The sequence below is a fragment of the Anopheles arabiensis genome, chromosome 3 (assembly GCF_016920715.1).
Source record: "Anopheles arabiensis isolate DONGOLA chromosome 3, AaraD3, whole genome shotgun sequence".
NCBI lineage: Eukaryota > Metazoa > Arthropoda > Insecta > Diptera > Culicidae > Anopheles > Anopheles arabiensis.
Genome location: NC_053518.1, coordinates 22,229,949 through 22,245,249, shown reverse-complemented (window position 1 = coordinate 22,245,249; position 15,301 = coordinate 22,229,949). Strand labels below are relative to the sequence as shown.

The 15,301-nt window shown below is 43.6% G+C and overlaps 1 protein-coding gene across 1 annotated transcript in view; it reads left to right on the top strand.

The window, feature by feature from the left end:
* The first annotated feature begins 1,581 nt into the window (after nt 1–1,581).
* Nucleotides 1,582–15,301, top strand: part of LOC120905205 (uncharacterized protein DDB_G0283357-like) — a 38,807-nt gene continuing 25,087 nt past the window's right edge. Inside the window, exon 1 of the mRNA XM_040316083.1 lies at nt 1,582–1,838. The gene's annotated coding sequence lies outside the window, so the exon portion shown is untranslated. The remainder of the gene's footprint in view (nt 1,839–15,301) is intronic.

Here is a 15,301-nt window from a genome sequence, read left to right as displayed (position 1 = left end):
AACTCCAATATAAACCATCAGCACTGAAGCAAGTGCGATTTGAATAGGAGTCGTTGGTGTTGATACCCGTGTATTTGACCACACGATAATTCATATAGATTTTTGCTCGGAAAGTTAAAAGGCTTTATAGGTTTGAGATGGAGCCTTCGTTTTTTTTTTATATGGATATTTGATTTTCCAGTCGTTTCAGCTTAATCTGCAGCGTTTAGGATAGTCATCAGGGATTTTGGGTGCTGCCTCACTACCTCCCTATGAAACGCGATTGCAGTTATTCAATCTTCACTCTTTAAGCTTCCGCCGCCAAGTGTTTCAGGCTTGTTTTATTGGTGGCTTATTACTTTCTGATACTGATGCTCCTGATTTATTCTCGTCCATCTCGCTGTATGTTCCCTCTCGTTCTCTTCGTCCACGTGATCCTCTGTCAATTGAAACACGTCATACTCTTTATACTTTCAATGACCCTCTTCTGTCCTGTTTCAGGTTGTTTAACCACTTTTACTATCTCTTTGATTTCGACTCCTCTCTTAACTCTTTCCGTAACCGTATTTTTTCTTCTAATTCCCTTTAATTATTCTCCTTAGTTTTCTATTACTCTCTTTTTTTGTTAAGTTTATGATAGTCTCTACGCTCTACCCTTGTTTTTTTTTTCTTTTCTTTCTTGCTAGGTCAAGACTAGGTTAGTTAGGCTTAGTTTTTCATGAATTATTTTGTTTATTTGTTAGTATTTAATAAGTTTTAAGTCTATTATATTTAGCCTTGATGGCGGATATTCTATTAAATAAATGAAATGAAATGAAATGAAATGATTATAGTTTGGTGACGGATTCTCGGAATCGCACCCATGGCTAAAACCCACTTTCGAGCATTACTACTCCAGTTCCGATTCCGGCTAAATCAAACCACCGGCTCCGCTCAGAACTGTTCCGAGCCGTCGCAATCGTTTGACCAGTTTGGAGCCCCGACTACGACTAGCTAGCTGACATGACGGTTCCGGACGGCACATACGATTCCGACAGCTCTGGACGGCTCTGGCGACTCAGGACGGAACCATCAATTTAATTTCGCCAAAGTCGATGTCAGGGAAAATTATATATCACAGATATATTCCGCTCCTACTACTGAACTCAAGCCTATTTCCGTCTTGGAACTAATTCCGAACCTGCTCGAGTACAGTCATTTAAAGCTTACCTATTCTCGTCCCAGATCCGTATTGCTTCTTACTAATGTTCTGTAAGCGAAGCTTCCACGATCTTAAACCGAACCTTATTAGGTTCTGAAACTATTCTGCAATCTATTTTAGTCCAGGGATTGATTGAAGCTGTAATCCGAAAATTGTACCTGAAGCTGATGCTAATTCCAAAACAATCCCGGTGATGGAGCTGTGCTCTTCAATCCACTATCTATTCAATAATAAAAGAAAGAAGAGTTGAAAACAATTCCATAAAAAGAAGCAGAGTTATGAAGAACTGGTTTTGATGTGATTTAATTCAACAAATTCAGCACCGATACTCGCTTCCATTCTGCGCTTTGATCCACGGGCACTGGATGACACAACCCGTTCGCCATCAGCTAACTATGGGCGCGAGTCGGCAACTTCGTGACCATAATAATCTGCCAGTGGAATTTTCCATCCACCCCGCTGGCCAAAATTATGCATTTGCTTGCCCGCTTGCCGTACCACACACAGCTGTCAAATCGCAGCAATTGCAGAAACGTCAGGTCGCAGAAGCCAGTTTGTTTCCTGCTAATTTGTAACCCGCGAGTGTTTCAACATTCTCCGTAAAAAATCTGAACTTCACAGTTCTGCCGAGTGAGACGAATAATTGCAGCCGAATCTCGTACGTTTGTTGCCGATATAGCGATTATAAAGTTTTGTGAAATGAGTTTAGTTGTACGGCTTATGGCGTAGCTTGTCTTCCCCCCATCCCTTTTTAGTTGGTAGTTCAGTTTTGCGTTTCGGATTTTTGGACTCTTCCGCTGCCTACCACGTTCGCTGGAAAAGAGCCGAGAACGATTTCGCGAAAAAGTGTGAAGCTCAACAAAGGAGGCAGTGGAGAAAAAAGCGATGACGTTGACGCTGCTGGCGGTGGAAGCTGTGCCGCTCCTTCCGTGTGTGTGGTAACGCGTCGAAACACAAAACAACGCACTGCTCGAGAATGTGGGAGGAGTGTGTTTTGGAATTTTAGGGTAATTTTGGGTGGAATCATCGGCGTGGGAAAGCGGCGCAGAGGTGGACGCCCTTTCTAGAATCCTCACCTCCCCCGAAACGAACACACAGAGACGTGCACACAGTCACACTCACACACACAGCAAGCGCAGCATTATCCATGCTTCCAGCCGCATAAAACGCTCTGTGGAGGCTGGCCAAGCATTCGATGTGGCAAATTGAAAGCAGAAGCAAACGTGACGCTGTGGTGGTGCTGCTGCGGCTGCTGCTTCTCCAGAGGTGAAAGGAGCTGCGTTCCCAAAAATTCAACCGACACTACCGAAAGTAGGTTACCCCGCTGCTTGGTGGTGTGTGGTGCTTTTGTGCTGTAAAAAAAAACGTTTCCGAAAGTTTCTTCTCATCCGTGCGTGTGTGTGTGTGTGTGTGTGTGTGTGTGTCTGTGCAAAACTCCCGTCACCCCATTCCATCATGTTCGCCTAGCGCGATATGATTTTCAACACCTTCTTCCCACGGTGCAGTGACCTTGTTTTCGGTGGTGGTGGTGGTGAGCAGATATTTGGGAGCTGATTTTACACAACCCCGTACTTCACCAAATCACAGCATGGAGAGCATAAAATTAGGTGACTTTGTGTGGTAGTGCGTTTGTGTATGTGTGCGTGTGTGTGTGGGTATGCGCTTTATGCCATTTCGCACAAGTGTTGAAAGTGTTTGCGCTCCTGTCTGCACATGTGTGCGTGTGTGTGTATGTGTAAAGCATAATGAGACAACAGGATTTGGTGTGTCGTTGCTCCGGAGTATATCGCCTTGTTCCCCCAGCATGGTTTGGGGTGTGGAAAATTGGCAAAAACAAAGAAGCCCCAACATCGCCCCCTGCAAGCCCAATCCAAGCAAGCGCGTGACGATCCTTTGTTGTGTTTTTGGGGGGCAAAGTGAATGCCATTGACAGTTGTTGTTCAAGACAGGGAGAGCATCATAGATGAAAAAAGCTGCATGCGTGTCCTGCACGTGGTAACGATACAGAAATGTAAGTAAGAATTTACCAAAAAAAACCCAATGTCTTTCACCTTAAAGCAATATTATTTTGTTTCACCTTTTTGTTTTAGCTACACGGGTTGGGCATTAGAAACCAAACCAAAAAGGGCACACGAACACACACGCAGGAAATTGAACCACCCCGCTAATGGTGATTAGTTTGTTTATTTATCAAACTTTTGTAGCCGCCAGCCCTACTTTTGTTTACCTTTCGAAAACAAACGAAACCAACCTCCCAATCCTCCCCCACCTGCTGCTCTCTGCCGGCAGCACCACCTCCCTGTGGTCGGGTATGCAAGCCATGTAAACAGCGCATTGAAAAAGGGAACGGGTCAAGCGAAAGGTATACATAGACGCCGGCAGCATAAAACTCTGGCTTGTTTGTAAAAAAAACGAAGGTGTGTGTGCGTGTTTTGGTGTGTTGATCTTTGGTCAGCATGGGACGCCGCGCAAACCCTTCAAACAGTGGGTAGGAAAATATGTGTTGCTGCGCGGACCAAATGCATTCAATGTTCAATTGTAAGCTCCACGTGTCATCGAAGGCAAAACGTGGCTGTGGGTCTCACAGTTTTGGTTTATATGGAAGCAAAAATTAGCGCCCCAGGTATCCTAAATGGCCCAGGTCGAGTCCAGTAACGTCTGGCGTGTGGTTCGATCCCCCAACGAACTGTCCCTAATGGCATGGATTGATTATTTGGTTACGTATGGTACAAAAAAGAATAAGATAGGCAAGAGAAGAAGTCAACGTGCTGTTTAAAAAGTCTTAAAAAAAATGAAATCGAATTGCAAAAAGAATGAATAAGCACAAACACTTGAAAATTTTCCGCATCGGAATAATGATATTCACCTTTTGCCCTATTTAAGGTTGCTTTTCACATCCTTTTTGCTGCCAACGGTGCACTGTGATCGGACTGTGTGGGTGTGAGCCTCCGGTGAGCATAGTGCAGTCCCCTGGTGCTCTGTCTGTACGCCGCGGCAGTAGCTACCCAGTTGGTGTGTGCAGCAGCACCAGGTCAAGGCTTTATTTTCTGCACCTGCGTATCGGAGTTTGGTGTTCGTAGGAGTAGGCAGCCCCAATCTGGGCCCCAAGCTCCATATGATTGCTTTAAAGTTCGTGTCTTTTGCTTGATGCTTCTAAAACTCTTCTTTTTTCTTTTTTTAGCTATGCGCACGATTATTTGAATGGAAGGAAGGGGACCGTATAGCGTGTAGTTACGGACCAAACATACGAATCGCTTCATTGGCACGTTCTACATTAGCTACTCGATTAGCTCGGCACCACTGCTCCGTCCCGATAGGTGTAGTCCGTGGCAAGACGAACCGGGCGCATTTGCCCAGTCCGAGGTCGCACTTATTTCAGACCCGTTTGCGTTGCAGTGGCGATGTGTTGGAGTAATTTGTGCCGTTGGTGTGCTGATTTGTGCTACAAACGCAACTTGCAAACCTCTGATAGTAGTGTGGTGAGTGTGTGGGGCTGTGCAAAACGCAACGTGCGAAATTGCACTTCCAATCAAATCGATCTCACTCCACCCCACCCCTACAGGAAAGCTCTTCAAATGGTGTGGGAAAAAGGGGAAGTGAGAGGCAAGCAAATGCATAGCTAAAACGAACGTAACGTAATCGGGATGGGAAGGGAAGCAGAAATATTTCTCTCCAGAGCCGAAATGAAGCCCCCGGCGGGTTTGTGCTTTTTCCATTGCTGCTCTTCTCCGTTCCATTGGAGAGCAGTGTGGAAAAATCCCCCTTTTGAGCTCTGATGGGGGTGGAAGACTAACATTACATTAGAAATTTCCCGTTAGCCGGGGCCGGGGCACACGGAATTCCGCCGTTTGTACCGATTTTCTCGATTTGCCGGTTTGCTTTCCCGGCCCGGTGATGGTTCCCGTTCATTCGTACCGCTTTGCTGCTGGTGATCATTCGTTTGGTTCGGGTTTTTCTATGTGTGTGTGTGTAGTAGCGAGAAGATTTGTCGGTTTCTTTCCCTTGATCTTGGACGAGAGCAAAAGCGACGGAAACACTGCGGGTCGGTGTATGTGTGTGGCCATTGATGAAAGGAAACGATGATTTTTGACGTACCAGTGATGGCTGGAGACCACCACCAGTGGTTGAGAGATTGGTTGAAAAGGTCCAAACGAAGTGAAAAGCGATTAAGTTTTATTTTTTTTTTAATTTTGATTCTTAAATTATATTTTTTTCATATTTTAGCACCAACGAAAACATCTCAGACTTTGAAATTATGCTGTGAATATAACCACCAAACCACCAAAAACTATACATTTGATAAAATGAAGCAAACCCAAACAAACAACGAACAAACGTGGCTGTGCTCAAAAGAAAGTTAAACAAACTACATGACATCAGCCACCTGGAAGTAGCAGGGATCCTTCTTAAAAAATTGCTTTTTTCTTACAGCTGGAAGCTTATTTTTTGCGAGTGACGGATAAACAAACTGCGCACCACAACCATACGAAATCCGTCGTCTTCTATCGTTACTTACCGTAGGTCCAGAACCACCCTCCTCCCAGGTCTCCGGGGGGAGGAAATATCTTGCTCGCTGAACCGTAACGGCCATAAAGAACAATAGACTTAGTTGGAATACCTTTGTTTTAAATAGACCATAATTTGGGTGAGACCACCACCCCAATCTAAATACGCTTGTTCAGTGAACAGAGAGCGCAACTCCTCAACTGTGGGTAGCCAAGATGCAAGTCACGTGATAAATTCACGGTCAAAAGTATCGTCCAGCTGCTGGGTGTTACCGATCGTTAGGTTTGAAAATTGTTATAGAATTTAATTATTTTATTAGATTTTCTAACATGTTTGCTCTCCTATAAGCAATAGGTGGTGAAGCAGTTTGGCTCCATCTCGTCGTCGTTTGTCTTTCCCCTCCCTTCAATTGCGATCTTGTTGCTACTCTGACGCAAATCAACTGCTGCTGCTCTACATATCGATTCGGCCGGCCTGATCAGTCGCCCGGAACGATCTTCACCAGGTGGAACAATTTGCTTCTGCTGTTTCGCGCAATCACCTTCTCTTCGGGGTTCTGTTGCGTGTGTACATCGATAGTTGAAGATGTTGAAGAATGTAATACTTGCACACTCACCGCCACCATCACCACCAGGAGATGTAGAGCCCATTTTTGCCTGTATTGCAATCGATTAAATATGATTTTTTAATTCGTAGAACCATGCTGCTGATGTAGCACATAAACTCCTTGTGCCTAGGGTGATGTATAAAAGTCGCCGGAGTCTGACGCGTTGCAAAAGTTACTGGAGCGTTCAGAGCACAGACTAGCAGTCATCGATGCTTGCGGCGTATCTTGCAATTGGCAGAGCTTCTGCAGAGGCATTACAGCGACGTCATCCGTGTCTAGAGTACATCAGGGCCCGAGATCAAACCAAAGAAGAACCACGCCAGGAGGGTTGATTCTTTTGTAATAAATTTATGATCATATCTACCATTAGCAGGGGCAACCTGCTTCCCGACCCGGGCCTGCCATCCTTACCGGATCGTGGATCGGATACCGGCTCGATCCGTTAGCTCTTTGGTATTAATGTTTTGCTCTCCTCTACCACCAATCGGTTGAAATGTTGCGGCTTGTTATTATTTCTGCCCTGCCCTGCACGGTTAGCTTGCCCGGCGGTGGTGTAGTGCTCAGCTAGGTGGAAACACAACACTGGTTCGGGATTCCGCACCACTGATTTCTTCTCTCTGGTGCTGCTTTCTGTGTGTGTGCGTGTTGGAGGTTGGATCAGGTCGCAAAGGGAGAGGAGAACACAATCGCCGTAATGAGTTTTAAGACGAGCGGTAGAAATTGATTATGGCTTTTTGATTACAAGCGGGGAGTTAAAGTTGTCATAAAAAATATTAGCTTGTTTACTGTTGGTTTTTGTTGTCATTTTTCCATTGTTTTAAATTACATTAAAAATTGGTAATAAATATATCCCACTTATTCATTCGAAATCGCAACAAAATTGGAAAGAGTATCAGCCAATTTTGCAGTCGTCAGCATGACTAAATTGGAACAATCACACGTTGATTAATTATTTTTTTGTTCTCAACATGGTCGCGGCGTACGTAACCGCCACTGTATCAATGGGTTCACATTTGTTTGTTTTGGTTAAGATTTTGTATCGTATTTTCACCCCCTTCCAAACGCCATGTCGAGTTTATTGACATTTCCTTGATTGCAATATTCGTTTCGGAACGTTTAACACCCAGCCCCAGACGCGCACGATTCAACACACGCTTTGGTCTTCTTTTGCGCGAATTCTTTCGCCTATATTCGCGGACGTGTCGCTCGTGTTTTGGCCACTGCTGGTGAGCGGTGCGTTATGGCGTGAAGAAAGACCCACGTGATGATCTATCTCACTGCTGCCCATCCGTACCGTTATGACCGTACCGTCCAGACATCGTTACTGTCTTTTTTTTTCTTGGGAAAATTACAAAAATAAAAAATGGATGAATCATAGCGACATGTTTTCGTGTGGTTAGGATGTTTCTGTTCGTTTTTTATGCCTTTTTTTAAATGTGTATTTTTATCAGCCTGTTTGTATCCGTGCCGCCGTTGAAATTGGATGACAAACTGTGGCTGCTCGCATTTTAATGAAAGCTAATCGATGAATTGCAGTTTTAACAGCGCCCTCTTCTTTTATAAGCGTTTAAACGATCGTAAAGTTTATCATTCATTATTACAGTGTCGGCTTCGGCAGATTATGAAACAGTCGACGTTCAAAAATGTGCAGTGTGTTTTTTTAATGACACTTTCTTCGGTGACGATTTAGGTGAGAATACAATGATGAGATAAAAAAACTACCGCTATCTTTTAAACAACCCACTATGCACGATCGAAATACAACGCAATATATTCGAAAGTTTTGGCTAACTTGATTGCGTGTTACGTTGCTTTTGGACGCAACAAACTATCTATTAGTGTGTGTAGGTTGCGGCAGTGGAATAGTGTCATCAGTATGCTCTGGATCAACCCTCGGAAGGACTGAGTTCAATTCAGCATAGAACCATTGGGTTGTTTGTTAAAATTGTAAATATCAGCAGTCTTAAAAATAGGTGAATAACAAACTTTAATCCAACTTATAGAAGCAAAATTTGTTTATTCTACAACAAATGTTTGGAAAATATGATCATCGAAATGAAGCCTGATGAACGACTTTCTATAGAATATTATATTAAATTTAAGCCTGATCAAGCTATCTTAAGCCCTTCTAGTACTTCTGATTTGCATTGCTTAGAGATCATGTTTTGCTACGATACACTTAATGATAACCATAACCGCCTTAAGGTAGAATGGAATGGACATGTTCAATTTCCAAAAGCAAATAAGCATGTGCAAAACAAAAAACCATTCTTACCCGGCGGTGGAATTCATTTTGCGCATTGTTTCCTTCATCGCCGCCCTTTCGGCGAGAGCTCCGTAGACATCCATCAGTCACGAAGTCCACCATCACTGCTCAATTACTTCATTAAACATTCATCGGTACATTCCGCTGTTTCTGTGCTGTGTGTGTGCGTATGCCTCGGGAGGCGATTTAAATTGCTCGCTTGTCTCCGCGCACATATGCTAACCAAGCCGCGAGCATTTATCCGGCAGTGTATGCGAGTGTGTGGATTAAGCGCGTACTTCGTTTCATATATGGTCAGTTTCATTCGTTGGAGCAAAACATTTTATTCAATGAATTGTTTTTAGCGCTGGCGGGCTAGGCAAATGGGGAGTGTAAATCGGGACAGTGTGATGGTCACCGGGGGACGTTTAATTGCATTCTTGCAACGGTTGGGTCGTTTAACGGTAGTGGCTGTTGCTCAATGAATTGCGGTTATGGTTACCTTGGACTGTGAATCGAAGAAAGTGGACAAGCATAATGAGTTATTTTTGGTTTGTTAACCAAAATAATAGTATAATTACAATTCAGCTTCGCTGCAAAAGCTACAACCGTATGATTTTATAGATCTATAAAGCTATGCATTTAATGCCAGTGAAGTATTTCTCTTCGACAGGTATTTTACACCCCTTCAATCCGGCTCCATGTAGTTTCAATAATTTTAAAGTCTTATTTACATAGACGAAGGTCACCGCAAGAAGTGTCACCAGTCAATTAACGCTTGCCCGCTTGTTGTATGTTTAGTTAAAGCATTGCATCAAAAGCGCGAAAGAGGCAAATTCAATAGAAAAGCGAATAAATAAAATCCATTTGGAAAAGGTCACGACCCAGTTTTGAGGCTACGCCTATAGTATTGATGACTGCATGCATCGTCGGTAAACGTTATTTACATGTGACAGCAGTACTGTATGCGCTCGTATGGGTTTAAATTGCACAAAACAGTAAAAAACCATCGAAATGGGTCGATGGCGAAGAGAGCGTGCGTGCATGCTAATTTCTCCTTGACATGGTCTATCTTTGGTTTTGTTCGTGATACAGTACATTTTTTTGTTGTTGTTTGCTGGCCTTTAGAAATACTATTAAAACACAAGTTTTAAAAATTTAAAGTGATCTTGTTTACTGTGAGTGGTTTAGTTTAGGTCGTGATTGAATTAATTCTTCTGTTGCCTAAAGCGGCTCTAAAAGACCTCATTTTGAACTTCTCTCCTCATTTGTTGTCAATTATGCAGTGTTGGCACATAAATCTCGAAAAGAAGGCAGCCATTAAATTAAAACAATGCCCACTGCATGTCAAAACACCGACGATCAGCAACTGTTTTTGTAAAAGAAGAAGAAGAAAAAGAAGGAATTTTGTCGCTGGGCCGGCCGCCAGACCATTTACGGACGGGGCTACAATCAGATGCAGTTTTGCTTGGGTGCTGTGCCTGTTGCAAATCGGCAGCACCAGCTGCATTTACAAGCAATGAGGAAACGATGTAAATCGGCACAAGTACGCTTTGTAGGTGATTACAGGTGGTGATTAATGCCACCCAGTGTCGTAGTTCTCGTCGCGAGCTTGCTTGCAGTGTTTGTACGAACGTACCCAGACACAAGTGGAATTGCGTTAGTGGGACACGTTTTTGGTTGAACCTCCCTGGCGTATCGCAAGCACCCTTAAATGGGTTACACAAACAAAAAATATCATCACGTACTTCAAGTCGTCTCAAGGCACGGAAACCTGACGGAAATGTAGCGCATACTGTAGGTGCTTGCCAATCACAAGATATCATTAACGATTCAGACAATCCTCGGAAAACCGTATGAAAATAATAATAACAGTAGAAGCGATACATTTTTCAAAGCATATTTAGCCAATAATTGATTTATTGAACGCACTTTGCATAACTTTAGGCGCAAAGGAAATGTGTTAATGTTCATAAATGCATATCTTCAGGTGCAAAGTAATGTTTAAGGCTTTAATTAAATTGAACCTAATTCAATCACTTCAATTTAATCTGAAACGAGTTAGAGGGACTCTTAGAAACCAATAAAAAGGGATTGAAGGACAAAAGTTAGCTTTTGCTTTTCCAAATTTAGCTCTAATCAATATATCCCTTATTGTTTATTCATATTTAACTTCTCGTCAATCGAATTATGATCGATGCCGCTTTGAAGTTTCGTGTTCTCTGGATATCATTTTAGGATTTCGCTTTCAATCAGCGTCCCATTTCTTTCCATCAAAATGTCGTTTCCTCAGCTATTGTTTTTCCATGCGTGCGTCATACTATGACGTGAGAAGTTGTTGCTGTTGGAATTGGATTTCCACTTTTCCTCGTCACTCATGTAAATAAGGTGAAATTGATCCGAAGAATGGCTGTCGGATTTGCAGCTGGTGGCATTGGGAGCGGTGAAGCACACGTTCGTCGTTAATGTTGATCATGTGAAAATTCATTCACCTTCATCTCTTTTGCTCAATTTTCTTCGCGTCGGATTGTCTGTCTTGGAATGAATGCACAGCTTCCGCCGAGCTTTCATCCGAGATGCCTGAAGGCCTAATGCTTTGTTTTTGCGCCGATCGAAGAAATTGGACTCAGCAAGATCGCTGTTTGTTTATGTGCGGCGTGGAGTATGGAGTTACTTTCGAATGCACAAGCTGCTGCTGTGACCAGATTTAGTCGGTGGTGGGTGGTGGTGGTGTTGGCTATGTGTGAAGTGTTGCATATTTCTGTTGTGTTAATTATTGCTGCATTGGTTAACTCTATAAACTGCTCTCTTTTGTGCGCGCTGTTTGTGTTAGATCGAGATGCCCTGGGGAGGTATTGTGAAGATGAAAAACAACCATCTCCCTGATGGTGGGAACCAGCGCACATTTGGAATCGGGTGAAACAATTTCTTCCCCACGTCGCTGGCCATTCAGAGAAAAGACAGGATTTATTGATTCAAATTAAGCCTAGATTGTATTATGAGAGCAGGCACAACTGCCCTAAGAGAAAATTCCATGTTGTTTAAGACCGATTCGATTGACACTGCATTTCCATCGTTAACATCAGGAAGATATAGAACACTTACAACCCTTTACTTCACTGCATATACATTGTACTGAGAGTGCTTAATTGTTATTCGGCAAGCTTTGTCTCAGTTGCTCCAGTACTCACACTTTGTCGCCTTTCACTTTCTCACAATTTGTAAGAGGAAATGATGACGATGATGCAAGACGTCCAAATTGTGCATCTCTCGGTTTGGTTGCTGCAGCCAATACTCTTGCATGATGCACCAACTAGTGATCATTTCCGTGCATTCACTAATTTGTGCGTGGGGCTTAATTAATTGGTGGAGCTGTGGTGGTAGTCAAGCGACTAGTTGCAGGCCTCAATCGTCTTATTAATACACTTCTCTTGCAATAGATTGTTTGCTAAGAATGATTCAAATTGAATAAAAAAAACTAATTCGATTGTTTGCTCCCACACCGAATTCTCACTGTTCGTCAATTAATTTCCCTAGTCTGATTTTCCGAAAAAAGACGAAGGAAATATATCTTATCCAGTTCGTAACAGTTAATTTTAACTGGCCTGCGATAGGGGATAAAGGTTCATATTGCATTTAAACAGGCTGCTTTGAGAAAACAGTTGATTATTATGAATTTTTTCTCCTATTTGATGGGAGTTGATGATGATCATCATCATCATATCATCTTGCGTGAGATTGATGCCCGTTTTCCTATGACGATCGAGCGCGCGTGCGCGCACGTGGCAAAGTCGGCGGGAAATGAGTTTTTGCTGATTATACTGAATTCTCACCCCACAAAAAAGAGAGAGATCACAACGGCATGTCGTAGCAAAGATGAAATGAAGAAATAAGAGGAAACGTATTTATTTCCTAGCGGTTGGTGGAAACCATTGACGTCGCCCGGAAAATGCAGTCACGGTGGTGAGTTAATGAGTCATCTGCGTCATCGAATGCCCGATTAAGAGCGGGCTTGAAATCGTTGTGAATTGTTTGCCAGAGAAGAGGTCTGCGCCTGGTTGTAACGGATTAATGGCTCAAACTCACAGAGCTCCGCGTGCACGCTTGATTAGGCTATCCGCGTAACAAGGTTGCTAATGTGGCTGTGTGTGGTTGTGGGTATGCTTTTCTAATGCTACTTTTACGATGTTGATTGCTTAAATTTGGGTGTGTAGAGAGGGCATATCAAAGCCACGGAAGTAAAGTTGGAGGCTTCTTGGAGCATTGTTCGGTTATGAAGCTACTGGAAGAAGTTTGGGTAAGCGCGCAGGCACGTTCATTTGTTAAGATAGGGGGGTCGTAAAATTAATAGATCCTGAAATAAAAAAGATATGTTTTATCTTGATTCTCTTGAACGCCCTCTCATAATGCACCAAAGCCTATGGTCATGTAAAGTTTATCTTTACTGCGTACTGCAATATCTTTATGTGACTTTTGGTTTTAATTAGACCATTGTTACTCTCAGTATACTAATTTGGTTACGAATCACATGGAATCTTAGCTCTTTGATGTGTGACTTCGTTAATAACATGCACTGCCGTACAGGGGGACGGGCTTGTCTGTCTCCAATTCAGATTGGCGCTAGAAAGGATCATCCGGGACTCGAGGATGGTGACTACGGGAACCATCTTCTATAAGTCATCCTAAATCCTGGCATATACTGATGATATAGACATCATTGGTCTGCGGCTCTCCTATCTAGCAGAAGCCTTCGCGTTTTCGAGAGCGTTTTCGGACACTTCTGAGACAGACCAAGAACGCAAAGCGGTTGTAGAGCGCCGGATAAGTAAGTAAGTAAGTAAGTAGTCAGACACAAACATACTAGAAGTATGGATATCGTACTCCAAAATTTGTTGTGATCACTTGAGGTACATTTCATACCATACCATTTCATACCGATTCCTAAGGAATCGAATCGCTTTAAACAAACCGCTCACGGTCTCGCGCCTTCGTCTGCCAGTCCGTTATCCCGGCCTTAATGGCGGACGCCTCCACGCCATCTTGCCACCTCAATTTGGGCCTACCACGCCGCCTCTGTCCTTGTGGACGGCCTAAAAAGACTTTACGGGCTGGGTCGTCCGTTTCCATGCGTATAACATGTCCAGCCCACCGGAGCCTGGCGAGCTTTATACGCTGTACGACAGTGAGGTCGCCGTACATCTCGTATAGCTCGTCATTATAGCGGCTCCTCCATTGTCCTTCCACACATACGGGGCCAAGTATCCTTCTGAGCATCTTCCTCTCGAACGCGGCTAAGAGGGTTTCGTCAGATTTGGACAGTGTCCATGTCTCAGAGGCGTATGTGAGCACTGGTACTATATAGGTACTATATAGTCCCAGCTTCGTCCGTCGCGACAGGTTCTTTGAGATGAACTGCTTTTTCAGGCTGTAGAATGACCGGTTGGCAGCCAGAATCCTTGCGCGCAACTCAGCTTCCATGCTATTGTCGTTGCTGACCTTTGATCCCAGATAGGTGAATTGTGGGACGACTTCAAAAGTGCGTTCACCTATCTGCACGTCACGCCTACGTAGATTCTGATTATTTGTTGATTTGTCTGACTACTACGGTTTGAAAATTGAATCTTGAAATGTGACTAATTCATCGATGCTCCACCATCTGTTTAAATGGATACTTTCTTCCACATTTCTCCAAGTGATGGAAGGCTGTATCTCTATCCAGCCATCAAGATCTGTTGAAGGATTGGATTCTATGGAGACACTTAAAAAGATTCCAAATCACGAGGCTTTCTTGAATTATTATAAATCAGTTCCTTAAGGTGCATCTTTGATATATTAATGAAACACAGAGTATTGCTGATCTACTGACAAGAATGGATAACAGAAGAGAGATTACCTAATTTTGCTTTGGCACCTGTAGCATAAACCATTCAAAGCATACAAGTGAATAAGAAGTCACGCAATACTTTGTTTTTGTCGTAGTAGTAGGAAACACAACCAAATTGCACACGCGATCGTCATTTCCCATCGTGGACAACTTCCTACCATCGTGAAGTGCGTCGCATGATCGGTTCGAAGAAGATCGGCCTTTTCCGTGCTGCGATCAGTATCGGTGGTGCGATCACCATAACAACAAACACCGGCGGTGGCGGTATATATTCCTTTTAACATGAACCATTGCTGCCGCCATGTGCGGTAATACTCGGGTTCCACCCCCAAATCAACCCCGTCTAACTGTTCAAATTAGATAACAGCAGCGGCGCAAAATGCGAAGGAAGCACAAAACCACCACCTCCCAAGGTGCGTGTGTTGCTCGGGTGAAAGAAAGAAGGAAATGAATCGTACCAGCGCGCAACAACACCGTCCGGTAAGAGTGTGTGGATACCGGGACTTGAGTGAATTTAATCGTACACTCACTACCCTGCTGTTAGTTAGTAGGGTTAAAAAAGCACAGGGGGACCTTTGTGCCGCTTCACTAATTACGCTAATCACGGAGTCCAGAGGTCGTGTTCCGCTCGATTAGTGTCGGTTGACTCGCGAAATTGGTTAGGTCGCGCAGCATAGCATATGGTTGATGTTATGCTCCAGTGGCGTTCACAACTTCTGCACGGCACTTTATTGGAATATCACCGCGCGTCCGTGATGTGTGCCTCATCCGGCTCGGAATATGGCAATGGCCATTTATGCTAAGCGCACTTGATTATTGACCGTGCCCAGGCTTTAGTGTAATGTCTTTTTTTTTCATTTCCTTTGCCTCTTTGCAACA